This window comes from Dromaius novaehollandiae, chromosome 3, assembly GCF_036370855.1.
Source record: "Dromaius novaehollandiae isolate bDroNov1 chromosome 3, bDroNov1.hap1, whole genome shotgun sequence".
Lineage (NCBI taxonomy): Eukaryota > Metazoa > Chordata > Aves > Casuariiformes > Dromaiidae > Dromaius > Dromaius novaehollandiae.
In genome coordinates this window covers 93,225,771-93,246,364 of record NC_088100.1, presented here as the reverse complement: position 1 = coordinate 93,246,364, position 20,594 = coordinate 93,225,771, and the positions used below count along the sequence as shown (strand labels likewise).

At 45.4% G+C, this 20,594-nt stretch overlaps 1 long non-coding RNA gene across 4 annotated transcripts in view; it reads right to left on the bottom strand.

Moving 5' to 3' along the window:
* The window catches only part of LOC112997163 (uncharacterized), a 90,807-nt gene that overhangs the window by 33,969 nt on the left and 36,244 nt on the right, over positions 1–20,594 (bottom strand). Inside the window, exon 2 of one of the 4 annotated variants that reach the window (XR_010388511.1) lies at positions 648–836. The exons of the other annotated variants lie outside the window; for them this stretch is intronic. This is a non-coding gene — a long non-coding RNA (uncharacterized LOC112997163). The remainder of the gene's footprint in view (positions 1–647; positions 837–20,594) is intronic. 4 annotated transcript variants of the gene reach the window in all.

Here is a 20,594-nt window from a genome sequence, read left to right as displayed (position 1 = left end):
TTGGGAAAGTGTATTAGATGCTTTCCATTAGACTAGATGGTGTCAGAGCAGAATAGAGTTGTCTTTCCCCTCAAGTAGTCTTTGAGCTTCCAGCAACCAGCACCAAAGGGATTTCCTGAGCTGGGCACTGCATCAAGAGCTCTGTGGCATTTACCACTCAAGTGCCTCTTGACCCCCTCTGAACCATCTGCCCTCCGTGACACCACCTGGGAGATCCCCGTCTCAGGCTGGCAGGACTCTTGCTGTACCGCAGGAGAGCTCTAGAAGCTGCACAATTCTGCCCTACAGTGACCTGTTCAACCCAGGAGAGTCCTATGGTGCCATAACAACCCCATCTCCCCCCAGGGACAGGACCCTTCCTTGCAGGCAGGTGAGCTGGACCGAAGATATGGGTTCCTCACCTTTTTATTTCCTGTCTCCTATTCTGAGAGACTGACTAACCATCCCCATCCAACCTCAGTTTTTGAGATGTGATTTCCATTAGGACTTCTCTGTCTTCTAGCAGTTTGGGGTTTTTGTTTGTTTGTTTGTTTGCTTGCTTTGATTTGCTTTGTTTTGCTTTGTTGCTGATGCCTCATGTGCTCTGCACAAAAAAAAAAAAAAAAAAAAAAAAAAAAAGAAAAGAGAAAGAGACAATGCACACAAACCCTTGGCTTTTCCAGCCCCTAGTTCCTTGCAGTGGTACCAGATGTTATCCCACAGCAGCATTCTGGCTGATGGCTCTTGGCATGACTTATGCACTCCACTCCAGCGGTTCCTCCTTCAGGCACAGCTCAGTTGTTAGCTCTCAGATGCATAGGTCTTAACTTCCACTACTGAGGGAAGAGCCCATAGCACTCAAAATAAAAGGAGAAAAATTAATAGGCAAGATATTTTAAAGACCATGAGCAATATGATGAAGAAAGTTTTAGGAGCAGGAAGCAGTTTTACCACAACCTTTCTCTATCAGACAGAATTACTCTTATAAAGTACTGAATTACTAAGATCCTGTACAGGCCTGCCACAGGCTAACTAAAGAAAATGACTTGGATTCAGTCCTTCAGAACTGACGCACAGGGAACATATGTCCATGCAGCTAGGTAGGAAACATTTCTCATGGCTTCAGAGGACCTTGAATTAGGCCCTTCATAATGTTATTGTTGAAACCTGAGCATAAATGGGAGCAATGGTCTTGGGTTGCCCTTCAGGTCAGTCCCTTCCCTGCTACAAGTCACATGCAGTTGCTTTTGGTTCTGTGAAATGCAGATTAAGCACTGGTGATAAGGGCATCCTCCTGCAGTGGCCACCTAGCCCTTTGGAAAAATGACACCATCTCATGAAATATAGCCATAACGCTCACATTCAAACTGATGGAAAATGAAGCCAAAAGCAATGAATTTTATTTTATCTTTTTTATTTCCCTCCACTTTTGCTTTTCTGAGCATTCAGTTGTTTGGCTGGGCTGATGTCTGGCTTTCAGGTTGAGTAATGCTGCTCCAGACCACGCAGGGCCCTGGAGAGTTGTTCCCATTTATTGCCCTATTGTCCCAGGGATAAAGGAAGTGGGTTTTATTCATGAATGCACTTACAAGCATCCTGGTGGTTGGAACAAGCTGCACATCCAGCTAGACTAAAATAAAACTGAAAGAACATTTTTGCTGCTAGAAATCCTTAGTTCAGGTTTTAAGGAATAGTTTATCTTTGAACACCTTTTTTCAAGTAAGTGAGGCAGGCTTTAAGCCTCCTTTGCAAGATGAAGCTTAAACAGTAAAGCTGCTGGACAGCCTGCATGGAGATTTATTCTCTTCCAGGTTTTCATGTTGGTCTCTTGGATGGAAATTTTTAAAGTCTGCAGCTACTATGCTTTCACCATGCTTGGTGAAACTCCTTGAGGAGTTACATGCAGGCACCAGTGCAACAAAGTCTGGCTGCAAAGTGCTGAGAACACCAAAAACTAAGTAGCAAAGAGTCCCCCACTTTTCTGGGTTGTACAAGCAGAAATGTGATGAGATGCAGCTGGTATCATAGCAGAACTGACCAGCATATGCATACATATATATATATATTTATATACATACATATATATATATATACACACATATATATATGTTTTATAATGACCGGAGAGGATAATAAAGCACATGCACACTAAGGTATTTTAGGCAACAAGGAGGCTAATTTGGTAAACCAGATAGTCTGTGTGCAAGCAGGAGCTCCTTGCCTCCTGACTTACAACTCAGACACCTCTTGTCTTCCTGTCATTCACATGCCAAGAAACACAAGTAGCAAACAAGTTCAGTTGCTAAGGCTCATGCCTCTCTCTCCCTCTGGAGTTCTCTGCACCTTTTGACACAGGTCCAACTGCCCTCCAGCCTCCCACTGTCCTGGCACTTTGAGCAGTCTGTCAAGGTCACCTCCATGCTCCTGGGCCAGACAGTGTGAATGCATGCAGCCATCCCTTTCATGCTAGGCATACTGACCATCCCCTGGCAGGTTAAGTATCCACCAAGCCAAGAAGATCTTAGCCCTACTGAGCTGGACTGTATCTGTCTGGATTCCTCCTGCATCTCCCATTTCTGATCTCCTTCCTCCTTTCTTCCTCCTACTGAGATGACATCTAGTCTGCCTAGGAACAGCAGGAGAGGACATTGCTGTTAGTCAAATAAAAACCCTGGAGCTGTAGTCTGGAGGCACTGTCCACTGCTCTCTCTTTGGAGCAGCAATTTAAAACATGCCATTGTATGCTCAGTCAAGCAGAGACAAGAAGACCAGTTCATGAACAGTCTTAGCAATACCAGTCATTGACACTGTAAGATGCTCTTTGCTGTGCCACATTTTGGTGCCAGAAGTTGAATTCAGCTGTGGGAAACATGTCAGCATTTATCCCGCTTCACTGTAAAAAACTGAGGTATGAGAAGTATTGTCTCTGATTACAGACAATTATGCATTGTTGCTTTGGTTTGGTTTTTCAAGCTGCCTTTCGCTCCCACAGCAAGGTTCGGAGGGGCCAGTAACAGCTTTTATTGGACCAACCGATAAAGGCAGAAAAAACAGACAAGCTTTCAGACACCACTTAGGAGGACATATATGGACAAAAGTTCACTTGTTTTTCTCCACCCGTAACATCTGGTCCAGTAGAAGCTGTACTTCTCCTTGTCTTCTACCTCATTTATACCCCAAAACCTACCACAACACCACAACTGCTCTCATCTCCCAAGAGATGCCCAAAGTCTGCAGTGCCTGGAGTGAGTTGTTTTCCTCTTTGCAGGACTGCAGGATCTGACATTTGTGCTGCAGTGAGGCTCTTTGCTCATGGCCACGCAGTCGTCCTGGTGAGTGGTTTCCTGGGACACACTAGCACTCAGAGAAAGACGAGAAGCCAGAAGCCCACATCCAGCTCATGCTCATAGCATGGTGGTCCCACAGGGAGTCAGGCCACCCCGAAGATTGTGCGCTGGTGCTGCTCCTCCCTGTTCTGAGTTTCTGCAAAGCATCCAAAGGCATGCACAGCTACCGCTGCTTTTGGTCATGGTTCTGCTTTTGCTTAGTATCTCTCCTGTTTGGCGGTCTGCAGAGAACCCACACGCAGCCCCATGTTGTGGCAGCGCAAAGACCAGACAGAGCCACTCAGACAAGTTCCCCTTGACTCCTGTAAATGCTAGCAAAAGGTCTTCCCCCAGGGAATGAAAAGTGATGGGACAAAGCTCTGCTATAGGCTTCTGCACCCAGCTGTGTTAAATCGATCACCTCTTGGTGCTACCCTTAAATATCCTTCCACACACTTGGGTACTCTGTCCTCTGTTCTCCTGGCCCCATAAGCACCTTGTTCTACCTCCAGCCTCCCATTTACCTAAGTGAAAGGTGCCTTCCCAGGGCTAGTTCACCAAGCCATGACCCTCTCCTCTTTTGCCAGCTCCTCATTTCTACACTGACATGCAGAAGTGGCTTGAACATGCCCACGCTAGCAAGCAAAGACAGTTTGGAGCTCATTCTGTCCATACTGACTCCAGAAGCCCATGGGGCAGGGCTCACTAGCACGAACATGGTAGGAAAGCCAATAGAGAGTGTTGCATCTGGCTCCGAGCTTACAGGTCCCTCACAGCACTGCGTTGCACCACATGGACTTACCTGCCTCCGTGTTTCTGCACCAACCTCCACTTGACAGTGCCTGGAGACATGGATAGCATCACGGCTGCTGCGGCAGCCTCCGCCGCTGACTCAGCTGCCCCTCTGCCAACGCTTGCCCGAGACTGCCCAGCTACTGCTGCCTGTTGAGGCAGGGAGCTGCCCTGCATACTCATGGCCCCTCCACCTCACTGCAAATCAAGCCCATGCAAAAAACAGCCTTGCTACATATAGCTCCACACACCACCTCTGCTCGGGCCCCCTGTGCAGCAGAGACACACTGGCACCACTGCTATTCAGGTCTCATGTGCCCAGTGCAGAGAAGGGGGGAGGCAGAGATGGGGGTTTGGGCCCTCGTAAGCTGCATTGCAGCCTGTGAATCAGGCTGCTTTTCTTGCTCTTTCATATCCATCCCAAATACAGCATCCTTCCCACTAAATTATAACGCAGCTGGGAAGGATGTGACCAATGTAAAAGAAATTTAAAGTTACAGCTGCCATTTATGCCTGAGTTCCACTTGTGCTACAGAAATGGCTCGGCGACTCTCAGCACAGAGCTGGTCTTTGGCTATGCATTTCCCAGCCTTTATGGGTAAGGTTATAAAAAAAAAAGAAAGAAAGAAAGAAAAGGAGAGAGATTTAAATTCTTCTGTCTTTCTATTTAGAAGCTTGGCTTCTAAAATGTTCCAGACTTTAGGTATCTATTCCTCTCCTCAAGTAAGAAGGTGCTTGTTCTGTCTGGTCTTTTATAGATCATATTCCCAAGCCATCAGGTTAGGGGGAAAATGATCCCCACCAGCAATTGGCCCTTGCATTGCCTCAAAGTGAGGATAAGGCCAGATAGGATGTAAGAAGTCTTCAGTGATGCACAGTGGTAAGTTTTCTTCTTCAAGTGTTTTATTCCTCAGAGAAAGCTGTCTGTCTGCAAGCGAGACTTCAAGCCCTGCAGCCTCCTCTCTAAAACACCTCAGAAAACATGCTTAGAGCTGTCATTTGGAGAGGGAAATTTTGCATCCTCTGTGGACTTTAATTTTTATACATCCAACCTTTCTTAACTTCCACAAACACAAAAAATAGCTCTCACCAGCAAACCTGTTTATTTTTTAAATGCATGGCTCCAAAATAACCAAAACAATGCATTTTTTAAAAAAGTAAGAAAAAGTATAACCCAAGGCTGGGGCTGTTTGCTAAGAACAATTTTAAAAAGGGACACTTCTAAAGGTCTGAAAATAGGTTTTTATAATTGGAAGTGCCTGCAAGGGCCTAAGTATAGCAGGCTTTATTACAACTCATCTACCAGGTACTTAGGTGCTGTTCTCAGAACCTGCCATTAGCCAGTTCTGTTGAACAGGGCGCACAATCATTTTTTATGAAAATGCTGGCACAAGTTCACACGCACCGAAGGGGCTGAGTCTTTGATCCCCAGTGCCAGGTAGATCCTTGAAAATGTCACAGAGTGATTCATGCACCCAAGAAAAGGGAGATCTTCTGCTGAAGAAAAGCAGGTATGAGGCAGCTCCTAGCCAGATTTTCTTCTGTCAGAGCACAGTCCCAAGGGTGGGGGTGCTGGCAGACAGGCTTTGCGAAGTAGGATGCTCAGCTCCTGCCGTGGAATAGAGATCAGCTAACTAGAATTGCTCAGCCTAGGTGCTGGCTCTCCCTTTCAGGCAGGAGACAAACCGTTTTTTGCATGAAGTTTGTGAGCCTCGTTTTGAAAGGAGACCGAGTGACTCATGACAAAAATAGACTGTAGGAAAAAGGTGGACAGAGAGGGGGGGAAAAAAAGACAAATCCTCTGATTTGGCTAGTCTAACGTGGCCTGTATTTTTGAGTAGGCGGTAGGACACCAGAATAGAAGGGATGACAGAGTGTCAGTGTGCAGAAATACTCTGAGCTGAGAACATGAAGGCCAACATTTTCAAAGTGGGGGCCTAAAGTTAGGAACCTAAATCTGTCCAGGAGCACTGTTTGATTCCCAAGAGTTAGAAAGCCCTGCCAAAGCCTGGAGAGTCTCTGTTTTTGAAGCACCAAGCTACTGATTTAAGAGACTGGGAACTTCCACTATGAGAAGCTCATCTAATCCTGCTGGAGGGCTCCACTGAAAATCCCAGTGCAGCTACCTAGGTTTGAGCATCCAGATGTGAAAAGGCTCTGCCGAGTGCAGAACAAAGCAGAGCACACTCCCGCTTTGAAGAGACGCTGCTTCTAAATCTGCCTCTTCGGGGCGGAGGCTGCCTGGAATATAAATCAATGGCCACGCTGCGTATGTGTGTTGTAAATAAGCACTGGAGAGCTTCCAAGGCAGCCAGCTTCCTGGCTGAGGCGCCAAGAATTGAACCCGGGCTCTCCAAAGTCTAAAGCATAAGATAAGATAGCTTGAGTTAAAAAGCTAACCATCTGTAGCTGGGGGCTGCAATGACCCATAGCTCCCATGAGCTGGGCACAGAGGGTAAGTAGTATTTCCCCCATGGGTTATGAGGACAATTGCATCTTTAAGAGGCTCCAGCATGAACCAGTCAGAAAAATGGTTGAAAATGTCAGACCTCTGCCAAACTCCCTAATCACCTTGGAGCCCTTGTTCAGACTCAGCGGGACAACCGCTGACAAAGCCCCTAAAAGTAGCTCCCAGAACTTCAGAGATCTCCTTTTAGGCACAGGAGGGGACATGATGGGCACTGAGCTTTCTACAGAAGCTAATGTTAAATGGTGTTTGCAGAACGCAGGATCGGCTCTGCTGCTGGGTTTGTGGCATGCCAGGGCAGGTGGATCCCCTGGGCTCACTCATCCTTTGTTTAGCAATGCTTCAGCACCTTGGGTGCATGGCAGGATCCTGGGAGCTCAGGACAGGACGGCCCAGTCCTCAGGGCACCAGTGATGCAGGAAAGTAGTAGAGGGAAAAAGGTGCAGTGGGATGCGGACAAAGGAAGCAACCTCACCCCCACCCCCCAAAACTAAAACCCACAGCCAAAAGCCAAAACACCATACAGGCATCTCAGCTCTGATGTTTTGCACTCTCAATACATCAGTGCTTAACATCACTGAAGAGCCACTCATTTCCAGATGGCTAAGCATGGCAGAGGCTGCCTCATTCCTCCATCTGGTACTTACCACTGCAAAAAGAGAATTTCTTTCCTTATCACTCACAACTGTTTGATGTGCAGTGTAGCCATGACAAAGCATTGCCTCCAGGAGTGGGGCAATGAGTTGGAGGAGTTAAATATATTACTCTTCCTGACAGCTCTCATCTCTTGCTTCCTGCTATGCTTTGCAAGGGCCATGCCTTGCGGCCACTGCTTCTCTCTGGCCCTACAGTGTCAGCCAGAGGGGATGCTGAGGGATAAATCAAAGCTGCTCTCTGGGGCTGCAACTGACAGGGACAGAACAGCTGTGTCCCACAAGACCTGTGTAGAAATGGGTGGGTATGTCACAGTGGGGATGGTCTAGGTGTTCTACACCCCATCACTGACTGGGGAGGGAAGGGACTGTGGGGAAAGCTGATGGGGAGGGAGCTGCATTTTCCCTTGATTAATCCAGACAAATCTTCCCACTCCAAATGTCTCTCCCTCCTTGCTGCAGCTGGAGATGTGGTTGTTGAGTTCCTGCTGAGGCGCAGGTGATCAGTGCAAGCAAGACGCATCCTGCCCCTGCAGAAGGCAAGGACTGGCACTCTCCCTGTTGGTACCATCATCCTTCCCTTTGGGGGCCCGTTCATTCCCACTTGTGAAATAGGCTTCCCGCTCTACCTTTCCCTTTCCCTTTTCCTTTCCCAGACACCTCCATGGGTGTCTGTCTCCTGCTGTGCATCCCCACTTTCATGCATCCATAAGCCCTGGCAAGCTGGGCTGCCACCCGGAGCCCCAGAGCCGGTCGCCAGGCATATCCGCAAGGCGTTAGACAGGGGGAGAGGCAGTGGGGTGGGGAGGGCCAGCTCGAGCACTGTCGGGGCCACAGCTGGAGCTCAGTGGCAGAGCTGAAGGGCACTGCCTGGGGGAGCTGGCAAGGGCTGGAGGAGGAGCAGCTGCTGGTGCCACATGCAGGGCCCTGGCTGCAAGCGGCAGAAGTCTGTGGCCACTGGATGCCTCTTAACATATTCCAGTGCCCTCAAGACAAGGTAAATTGGTGGTTGAGGCAAAAATCAGTCTTGTGTGCAGTTATATTGCGCTCCCTGAATTCCTGGTCAACCAACTTTTGTTTGTTTGTGTTATATAATCATTTCCTTTCCCACTTTAAAGGCCATTTTGTGCTGGAAGAAGGTGCCATGCTGGCAGCTCCAGACAACCCAACAGTTAAATTCAAGATCTCAAACGGGTAGAGCAGAGGCAGCAGCTAGGTGAATTGCCTTTCTTCTCTTTTCCCCTCTCCCCACCACAGCCGTGGCCCTGGCTTGTGCCTTCCCTGGACCAGCTCAGAGTGAGTCAGTCCAAGTGGCCATGTGCCCTGAAGCTTGTCTGCCAGCATCGACACCAGACAGAGCCAGGGAGAGAGTTCATATCACGGTGGGCAGCTGCATATGGGGATTCACTGAGGCACGGAACCTGGCTGCCTTACACAAGATGAGTGTGGGGAGCCATATCCAGTGTCTGTCTCCATTTGACTCCAAATATGGATCAAGTTCCCCAAGCACTGATGTGCTTCCCGCCTCCAAGGATAATGCAGTAACCCCAACTGTGGGCAGCAGTGAGATATCTGCCTTTTAATCTCCAGTGCAGTCTCAGGCCCTGAAGCAAGTCCTTACACCCCTTCCAACAGTTTTCTCACTTTTTTGGTTTTAAGCATTGCTACCATATCTTCAGACATTCTCATTGCTCACGCTAGCATCCAATAATTCACCCTGCTAAACAAGGGGCGATCTGTGGAACTCACCACCGCAAGTAACTGTGTACTGACTTTCTCTTCTCTACAATATAAGGGTTTCTTTGTTTTTCAGATTCCTCAAATATGCCCTTTTCCCTGTGTTCTGATTCAACAAGGAGCCCAGTAGGCCTTGTTTATTAATTAAGTTTCCTTTCAGACTATGTCTGTCCATTATTTTGCAGTCTGCCCAGGCACTGAACAAGCATGAGCAAGACCTGTTCAGAGATGAATGGAACCTGCATTAATGGAGTTAGCACCTTGAAAAACTCAATCTCAGGTTACTGTAGGGTCAGTGCTATCCTATGGCTTCTGATCAGCTCAGAGTTCAGGCAATATACAGGTATCTGGCTGCAAAATACGTTGTGGACATGCCCATAGCCCCAGGTCTGATCTAAAAGCAGTCATTCACCTAAATCCTTGGATGTTTATTTTTTCCTGACAGCTTTTTGTGAGAGACTTTGTCAAAAACTTTGACAGTCCCTTAATGAATCATTTTAATCAGTTTAGCTAACAGTTTGCTGCCTCATTTCAAGGAATTCTGGCAGATCAGTAAGGCCCAGTTTCCCTTTGTGATGACTGAGTTGTCTGGAACCCATTCTGTAGCAACCACTTAGGCAATTAATAATTCCAGTTTTAATTAATTGTCAGTTGATCCCATGCCCTTTATGCATGACATGCTTGTCTCGTTCCCAGTGTTCTTAGCCAGACCAATCCCCCATCCTTGTCAGAAAGCAAGAGGCACACTATTTCAGCCCCCTAGTTCTCTAGCCAGCTTCCCAAACAGAGACTCAGAGGTCCCAGCTCCCATTAAAAGGTGACAAAGTGCTCACATTTTCAAAACCGCTTAGCATCAAACAGGAGGACATGAGCTCTTTTGGACGTCCGGGCCAACATGAGGAAGGAGAATGCTATTCACTGTAACACCAGTTAGGAAGATTAAAAGCAGTGTTGGAACATCCCCAGCTGTTTGCCTGAGGCAGAATGGACACTTGCCACAACAGCACTAAGACTGACTTGGGGTTGCACAAGGCTGTCTTCCTCGGAGTGGTACTTTGCTGGATGCTCATGATAGGAGCTTGGCCACTAATTTGCCCCAGAGCAGTTCAGATATTCCTGCCTAGCCCTTGGTAAAATATTTACTATGCTTTCTTATCACTTCCCTAGAAGGCTTTGTTGGAGTTGACTGATGCATTAATTCCTTCAGGATCTAAGTCTCTTTTTTTCTACACAGGCCTGGAACACATCCAATAGCGTTAAATACAAAATCTCTCTTTCTCAGTCCATTCTTTTAGACAGACTTTCACCTGAAACCTCAGCTCCTTCTGGCACCGAGATGGCTGCATAGAGCTGCCCTTCTCCCTCCTGAGGGTGGCTGTGGCCATTGGTTTGCATGTGGGGAAAAGCATGCCTTAAAAAGCTATTTATCACATCTCCAGAAGCAGGATAAGAATGAATGAGCTTAAGTACAGCAAGGGAGAGTCAGGTTAGACACTGGGGAAATCTTTCTAATGCTACAATGATGAGGCATGGTATGGGTTGCCTTGGAAGGCCACAGGACATGTTTAAGAACAGGGGAGATGCACCTCTAAAGGCAGCTAAGGCCAAGCCGCAGCCGGGGGGACTAGATGGCTCATGCAGGACTCTCTACTCTTGAGTTTTGCGTGGTGCTGCCACCCTGCATCCCACTCCCTTGCTGTCAAAGCGCTCCACTGGCTCACTGCTTTCCATCCTTCTTTCTGATGAAGTCCCATTCCTCCCTCCCAAAGTTAAACATTTCCATCTTTGCTGAACCCCTTGCTGGATTCATATCTTTGTTTTGCCCTTCTGTTCTTCTTCTCAATCTCCTCACCTGGGAAGATGTTTACGGTGCAGCTGCAACTGTGTTATTTGTGACTGCTTCCCCAGTTTCATTATGTCTCTGCTGTGAGTTTAGCCTCACACTCCAGAGGGCTCAGCAAGGTGCTATCGATGCTGGATCTTGTCCAGTCATGCGAACAAGCAAGCCTTCACTCAGGATTATCACCAAGAAATTCTTTCCCTAGGATAAATGAATGGCTGATGATGATGAACAGATATAGCCTGCCATTGTCTTGTGGTGTTTGTTAACTATCAGAAAGTTTTCAATTCCATTTAAATAGAATTCCTTATGAAAAAGCCCTTATGAGCCAAAGTATTAGACAAAGGCCACATTCAGCTCTTCCAAAATGTACATGAAAATATACATGAAAATTGAATTAGCATCCAATATGTTATATACAGTACCTGTGCAGCAGAGTGGCTCCCAGGCAGGCTGAAACAGAACAATGTCATTGTTCCTGTGAGACCCCCTCTCAAATCGTCACCTACATAATGGGATCTTTCCACAGCCAGTTCACTGGAGGATGTATCTGCCGCAGCATGAGGCACAGGCTGAGCCCCATGAGCCTTCACCACCGCAAAGGGCCAAACTGTGCTTTGGCCTCCAAAGCATAGTCTCACTCTCTGTAATTGGCCCCATGAAGTAACAGTGATTGAACCCCAGGCCTTTGGCAACAGCAGGGCAAGCTCAGGCTGTTGGAGCTGGGAATGCCACTTGTTAAACAGCAAGAAATTTTCCTTGCTGCTGCTAGTCACTAGAAAGGGCCATTCACTCACGGACACATGCATACTAAGGCAACATCTCACACGATGTTTCTACAGTTGCTGATTCTTACCCAGATCACATGGGTTTGCAGGTGGGTTTCTAGACTTACCATGCAATTGTGCATAGGATCTTTCATCAGGCACCAGGATGCTACAGAGGCACAGACCAGCAAGAAACCTCCTCATGACAAGCTGACCCACTATCTTAAAATGCTTCCCAGTCTGTGATGAAACACTGGAGCTTTCTGGTGTGAACACACTTTACCAGAATCATTTACTAGTAATTTTGCTTTCTCTTTTCACCAGCTCATTCACGTTTATTCAATCATTTTCACCCATTTTCACCACAGACCCTGTACCATTGGGTGATATCACCTGTACCACTGGGGTGAACTCAATACGTAAAAACTCAGAGCTGATATCTGAAAGCTCCATTTTCTGCCCCAAAATGGCACAACATTATCCTTTCCCCAGTTTCTGGGCTTACGCTCTCCTCCCTCTCTGTGAGCCAGTATAAAGCAGTGGGCATTGGCTTCTCTGTACTTAATCTCACCTGAGCTTCCATCCAAAATACATCTGCAGACATCTAGCTGCAGTGAGGAAAAAATCATAGCACCCAGTCACACTTACTCACGCATGGCCATGAGGAAGCACAAGGGCAGGTGAATATCACATCTGCACTCTTTGAATTGAGTGTTCCTCTTTCCACACACATGGCCACCTGCAGCAGGAGGAGGCCCTAGCCAGTGCTTAAGCAACCATTTGCTGTTTGGGAGGGATAGGAGGAGGTGGGGAAGGAGGAGGGAAAACAGAAGTCAGGTTGCCAAGGAGAGTCACACATCTTGCAATGCTAGAGGCATCTCTCCCTACCCCTCATCCTGAGATTTAACATGCCTTTCCAACATTGTGGCAACACATAGCCCATGCATTGGTGACTGCATCCTCCCTGACTGCCCACAGCACTCTGCGAGGCCCAGTTCTCAGCTTGATAGAGCAAAAAGGCAGAAAAGTCAGTGACCTCTTTGGGGTCTTCTTTCCCTGGTGAGGTGCCACCTTTCATTCCCCTCGTTGTCCTCCAACTGAGGAGTCTAACTGAAGGGCAAGGTGGTGGCAGGGGCTGAGGCAGGATGGCAGAGGGGAAGGAACAGGGGGACAGGGCTGCCTGTCATTTCCCTCCAGAGCTCTGTGCCCCAACATCCTTGCTGCTCACGTAGAGCACCACCTACCATGTCCTTGCTGACCCCTATTCTTTTATTTGCTTTGTATTACAAAACTCGATGCACTGATTACCCTGTTGTCACAGTGCCAGCCATTGTATCTGGAAGTAGAAGGGGAGGATTATCCTTGCTTTAGCATGCAGCTACCCCAAACAAGGATCAGCACATCATTGTACTAAGCACCATATAAACAGATAACATGAGCACAGCTCCCTGCTCTAGGAAGCCCACAATTTGGGGTTTAGACAATGTATCTCACAGGTGAGTAAACACATGGAGGAAGAGCCAGGCAGGAAGGCAGAAACCAGTTAGCTGAGACAGATGCATGCACCTAAAGGCAGAAGCAGCAGCCTCAGCAGCCAGAGGTAGAAATCACAACCTGGAGTTATCCCCATTGACCAGGGTTTTTTCAAAAGCATGCTCAAGTCTCCATTGGCTGGAGTTTAACCAGGAGCACCTCCTATCTCCACGGACTGTTTTTTTTCTGGGAGCACCCCACAGTCTCTGTCAGCCTGTGATCAGACCTTGGAACAGGAAGAGTCACCCCCAGGAAATGTCTTTTTTTCTTTTCCATGGATGATTTGGGAGCCCAGCTTTGAAGAAGGGCCTGTTTTCCACCCAGCAAAAGCTAGGCCAGAGGGATCCAGCCTTTGTAAACCAATCTCAGGAATCCCTCACTCCTACCATCACTTGCTACCAAGGGCCCAATCTTAAAATACCTATTGGTATGCAAAGGGTCAGTGTTTAGTAAATCCCACTGTATGCCTGTGTACCTACCAGCCTACCAGCCACCAGTGTCAAATTAGGTCCCTTCTTCTGAAAAGGAAGCTTTTCAGAGAGCGGAAGAAAACCAAAACATTATTTACCAAAGGAGATGTTTTCTTTAAGTATTTGTCTCACTCAAATTGAAAAAATATATTTCATAAAAGTTAAAAAAAGAGGGGGGGGGAAGGTATTTGATCAACAGAAGAAGTGTTGCCCACTACAACAGAAACAAAGCAGTGAAATGTGCTTTCAGGATCAACCTATTTGCAAGCCAGGACACGGGATGGACAAGGAAGCTATTTTTTTCCTTCCCTCTGTGCTACATTTTTTTCCAGTGCTACATTTTTTTCCATTGCTGGGCAAGCGAGTTATGGAACAATTTGAAATCACTTTCTTCTGTAATATCAAACACTTTCCAGAGATAGAAGATTGAGTCTCTTGCTCTGATACCTGTATTGGAAAGACTGACTGACCATAGTAGATTTCTAAGAGTTCTCTACACAGGTTAAGGTGTCTTTGAAGAGCTTTTCTGGTGATCCAGCAGTGGAACAGGAAAAAAAATATCTTCCCAAGTAGAAACTACACCACCTGCAGCAGGGTGTGCTTCAGAAAATACCATGGAAGTGAGAAAATGTAGCCATGGAAACCAGGAAGCTTCAGAGAGCTCAGATTTCTGGATTGGTAGGGAAGTCTTGTGGACAAGAAAGAGACTGTAGAAGGTCAGCGGTCTCTAGGTCTAACTAACGCTTAGGTTTGGTAGAGAGGGACTGGGGTCTGGGAACATTCTATCTGTGGAAAAAAAATAATTTTTGCATGCAGAACAGATAAGAATCCAAACAAATAAGGCTTAACCAAACCTTGCAGAAATGTTTGATATTCACCATCTTCTTGTAGGTCTAAAATTAATCTCTGGCTTGTTTCATTCAGATAAAGTTAGCATCTGTGATTTACCAGAAAATAAACCTATCTCCCCAACTTGATTTTTTTCCCTCTGTTCCCTCTGTTTTTTGTGGGGTTTTTTTCTTCTCTTTCCGCTGAAAAGCTCTAGCTGAATACATTTGACTCAGGACGCATTTTCAAAGGCAAACAGAAGACAGGGCTCTGATGCCCAATGAATGACTGTGTAAGTTAGGTATCTAACATAAAATTTCTATACTTAAAAGCTTTTTCATGAAAGCACCTTCCTCTTTCTCTTTGCTGGCCAAGTGAAGACCAGGCATTGTTGAAGCTGTTTGAGGGAATGTAGTCCATGGAGTGTCAGATCCAAACGGTGATGCAGTGCAATATTTGGGTCATTGAGAAGGAACAGGACACAAAACTCTCAGTTTAAATGAAATGAATTGTTTAGGTAAGACTGAAATAGAAATATCACCCTCTTTGGAAATGGCATCCTGCAGACAGACAGCTTTTCTGGTACCTTTTGGGATCTTTTTATGTGCCACAAAGAAGAAATACTGCTTTCACTTGTTCCAGGCCAGATAATTTAAAGTTAAATATTTGCATACCAAAAGATGTGTAAGCAATTTAAAATGCAGCTCATTTTGGGTACTGGGCTTATGTCTTTAAGTGGCATAAATCCACATGGCTACATTGTTCATGAGTAGGCTTTACTGCAGCTCAAGGTAACACGCCACTTTTCTCCCCATTTTTGCCCATAGCCCACTCTCTATGAATGTTTTGTGTTCCCAGATGGGGACAGAACAAAATGCAGCTGCCTCAGTTGCTGGACAATATCCTCCTATTTTCACCAGTAAGAGCTCCAGTTCCCAAGCATTCCTGATGCCAGTCTGGCTTCCTGGCCCACAGCTCCATTTCTGATTGAAAGCCCTACTGCAATTGAATTCCTGTCAGGCTGATGCCCCCCTGCAAACCCACTTGGGGTCATGACCCCTGGTTTGGGAACAGCTAAGTTAGATGTTAGGTAGGGAGGTTATACCCCCCCCCCCCCATAAATATTTTTCCAGTCCTTCCCATAACAAGTGTTACTATTTGTATTAGCACCAGACATGTTAGCTCCTTTTAGTAGCTCTCCAAAACTTGCAGTTTTGTTGGCATATTGTGTCATGGGGTTTCACATGATAATTCCACCAAATATCATAAAATCATTACTTTTTCTCAAATTGAGTATGGAAAGGCTGGGGTTCCACTTCCCTGCCTCATTCTTCAAGCTCTAACCTCTCTTTCATGCCATGGTCTTTTCTGTAGCCCTTATTTTACCTGTAAAGTTTTCCCTGATAAGCAACATTAAGCCATGTTTAAAAATATATTTACATATTTCAAAAACATAGATGTAATCTAACTTCTCAAGAAAAGCCACACACACAACTTCTTTTGGCTCCATTTTTACTCAACTTTGTCTCGGTTGTAGTTAGTGGTTTGGCAGATCTTTGTTTATTTTTGGATCAAACACTCATGCCAGGGAACACAAAGGGTCCTGGTATGAAATTCAGAGGAAGACCTCAAAGAGGAGTATTTATTTTTGTTAAAAATAGTTCAGCCCATCTCTATCTGTATTGAATTTGGCAAAAGAATGGGTATGATTTTCATTTTTTTGCAATGCTTCATTTTAAACATTTGATAAAAATAGTCAATAACAAAAAAGCTAGTTTATTTTTACTGCAATGCAAATTTTTTCTCTTGCTGTTCAAGTCCTAGATGACAAATATAGGCCATGGGGATGGCATGTTTAGAGGAAAAACAGAAGACTTTTCCTTCTCATTTCCACTAAACTGAACATGTAACCGAAAGCCTGTCAACCTCTTCATCTGAAATCTTCTCTCTTTCTCCTTCCCATACAGCACCACCAATCCCATCTTCACACGTTTCCATGCTCATGTCTGCAACTTTCTCAATTACCTTGTGTTTCTCTCAGGACAATTTGTCCTCATAAGTGACTTTTTCACTCCCATTAGCTAGTATCCCACCAAACAGCATAGCCCTGGGCTTAGTTTAAGAAGAGCAACACTTGAGTTTTAATTTACTCCTAGATCATATTTTTCTCTGCTTAACATGTCTTGTTCCTGACAATTTTGGCACCTGGTAATAATATCATGAAGGATGTGGTGGAGAAAGTGTCTTTTGTGGAGAACAGAAGGTGTTCTTCCTAGCAAGCACAGGTGACCAGAGCTTCAGCCCATGCATGCTCTCTCCATTAGGGCTCTCTCATCCGCAAGGAAAGTGGAACATGCAATTTCCTGGTCCCTGCCATCAGCTGTGAAAAATCACCAAAGAACCATGTAATCACGCAGTTTTACACCTCTTAAGGACATAAGCTAGTACCCAGGAGAGCTACAGTTTATTTCAGTTTATAGCTTTTCGGACATCCGTATTTGACTTCAAATTACTAAAAAACCAGTTCTGTCAGATACATCTAAGAAAACTCAAGCTCCACAATCAGGTGTGACTAGAAGTTGTAGTCCTACACAGGACTGTGAAGGACTGTGATATGTTGGACCATGCAAGATTGTGCATGGTGCTGTACAAACACAGCAGAACAAAAGGTAATCCTTGCCCTGAAGGGTTTCGATGAGAGAAGAAAAGATTCTTTTTAAAAAAGCCTCACCCCAGACAATCAAGTGTACAGTAATGAGTCATCTGGCCAAATGTTGTAGTGGTACCTGAAAAGGAGGTGATTTCTCAGGTCTGTAGCAGAAAACCTCCTGCTACAGAGCATTTAGAGCACTTTAACTGCACTATGAGACAGGTCATACATTAAAAAAATAACCCTAATATTTCTTTCCTAGCAGCCTGCTGTATGCAGCATCTAATGCCATGACCAGAACATTAGCCCTGTACTGGTGGGTGTGGAAGACATCAGGAAATCACTGTGTATATTTTTAGGCCACTGAGGTTTCAGTTCAGTCAGCTTCCAGCTATACCATCTTAAGCTATGCTGAAGGAAATGGATATTCTCTTCCATTTGACACTTTCCACAACAGAGCCAGGGAATTTCTCATAAATCACATCCTTGCTAGAACAAACTGTGAGGTTGAGGAAGGAATAATGGCAGCAACTTTGATTTATTTTTCTTCACCCAGCTGACATTTCTGATCCTCACAAAAGGACCTAGAAACAGCAAAAAGCTTTCTATAACGTAACGCAGTCATCCAGAAACCAGACAAATGAAAACCACAGGTTCAGCAAAGAGAGCCCACCTTTCTCCACCATGCAGAAGGTTGTTTCTTTTTCCCAGGAAGTGTATTCAGGAGTAGATCATGCACATCACACAAAGGGAAGATCACATTTCCTTCCACCCTCCAGGTTCCCTTTGTTAATTATAATTATAAGCCAACACTTAGCCTTGGAGTCACATGTCTACTGGTGAGAGATGGGCTCTGTTTCTAATCCCAGTCCTCCTCTCCCATTATTGTTTCATTGACTACTATTGACTTTATAGTGTGGCTGGAAGCCAGAAATGAATGGGAGAACTGGAATGGCAAAACTGGCGGGGCAGGTTTCCCTGGCCAATGTTGCAACAGGCAAAAAATAAATAAATTAATTAAATAATGCTATTTATCAACAGCCAGGATCCAGGTCCTTCTAGGGTCACTGTGCACATATGTCGCAGGTTGAGGACAATAGACTGGAAAACCTCTTTGAGCCTTGGAAGTGCAAATCCATTTTGATGGGTATTTTCCGCACCTGACATTCACCCAAGCTTACACGGCCTCTAGACAAATGCCCAGCTGAAACGAACGGATCCCCAAACTCATTTTTCAAATCAGACCTTCAATTTACATCTTCAGACACCACTAATTTATCAGGACAGTGAAAGAAACTCTCCAGGAAGGACTTCCTACCATGAGAGAATTACTGAAATGTTACATTCTGGAAAGCACAGCTAGGATGGGGCAAAGATAATTACCCCATGTTCTGATCTTGCTGTCATCATCCAAGGGACTATATTCTCAAGCTGTATAATCGGGTCCTTAATACTGGAGTTATATTTAAATACATGATTTGAAATTCTGTCCCAGAATCTTCCCTGGATTTTTTAATGACCTATTCTTAGCCTAATCTACAACAACCCTCTCAGAGGGAGGGTTTCAATTCTGCGAGCAGAGGATGCAGAGATGTCATGTGCATGCACCGTAAGCAGAGCTAGCAGCACTGTAATCCCATTGCTGCAATGCACGCACTGAGATACACAACACTGGAACAACCTCCCTGTTCACATCCAGCTTGCCTACCCTTGGCTGGCTCTGCTCCACTATGAGTAGAAAGGCTGCTGCACAGGTGATGACTATAGGCTTTCTTCTTGCTGACATTTCAAGTAAACTATCCCCCTCTGCCTCCTTGATACAGGGAGCCGCTACCCCAAGCTGTCTAGCATTTTACTCCAGGGATATGCCATCTTTTAAATAGAGGGGGCTGAGGGAAAGGATTTCCCCCCTACTTGGCAAGGGGGACTTCTGAATCTGGGTCAGAGAAGGCAGGGAGCCAAAGACAAGAAAATATCCCTTCTGGCTAAAAGTGGAGGAATCCATCTTAGGAGAGGCCACCATCAAGCTGAGCATGAACACTACATCTCCCTATAGAGACCACAGCGTGGTGGGGATAGTGACAATACAGCTCTTAACAAGTGGTTCAGGAAACAATGCAGATTTTAAGCAAACTGCTCAGCCAGACCAAACAGAACCACGTCCAGCACAGCCTGCTTCTGCTTCTCTCTGGAAATCGTGCCCCCTTAAAGGCAATTTGCATTACCTACCCCAAAATGAGCTTGCATGAAGTGTCTTTTGAAATCTGAGGTTCTCATAACACAACAGTAACCAATGATGCAAGTACATTACATGATCTTCAGCATACTTTTATCAGAGAGATACAGGATGCTAGTCTTAGGATATAGTTATCCTTGCAGTGTTAAGAACCACAAGTGACAGTCTCTCAATTCAGAGAGAATTGTACCCACAGCAAATTCATATTTGACCTGGTCATGAGGGATGAGAGGAGCTGATCAGTGACCCGATTAGTGATTACTTAGGCCCATGTAATCATAGCCTGATTGTACTTGTTGCATTTAAGCAAAGTAAATCCCCATTCAGTACTACATGTAAATGGCAGTAAGTACTGCTTGTGGATACTTAGGGCAAGTTCCACAAAGTGGAGGGTGGTTGAAAGAAAGCACTTCAAATGGAAAAAGTAATAATCAGGAACTTGTTCAGGGACATGCTGGTGGTAACTCTGTGAAATGAACTAAGAGAGATTCTTGAACTCACCAAGGAAATCAAATTGCGAAATGGATGAAGACATTGGCATGAAGAAAACCGGGTGGGAAGTCATATCCCTAGAGAAGATAACAGGGATAACTGTACAATAGGTACTGGATTGTGCATTCTTCTAGCAAGTTTCGTTGATGACTACAAACAGGGAAATTCATGACTCAACATCATGCAGAGCAGCACAGATTGTAGAAGATTTTGGGGGCCTTTGGAAAGCAGCCAAAGAAGAGCAAGGTTCAAATAACCTACCAACAATCCTTTTTGTCCCATCGATGACAGAATGCAAGGATGAACTATAGGTTAGCTGGTGGAGGTGAAGCTGAAGGTCTGGGTTTTGCAGGCTACTAGGTCACATCCCCTGTGTAAACAGGATGACAGGCATATTGCTAGTGAGAGAGAACTAATCTTCCTAGCCTGAATCTAGCAGTAATCAAGGCACTACATAATGCAAGTACTGTGAGTTAAGGAACTACAAACAAGCTTGGTGTGCTGCAAAATGGTTTAACCTTGTGAAAAAGAATGTGAAGACAGAAGACGTTTTCCATTTGCTTTCATGGAGACATTAGGCATCTGGGTAGCAGGCAAGAGGAATTGGAAATTCTTATTAGTGAGAAGAAATGTGATATAATCAGCATTACTGAAACCTGCTGGTTTCAATTTGCATGATCGGAATGTTAAAATAACTGGTTATAACCTGTTTAGGAAAGATAGAGTCGGTGAATAAGGACCGTGTGAATCATACCATAAAATCATACCATACAATAGGAATTACTCCACAAGACTCCTGTGAAATGCATGGAAAGAAACACTGT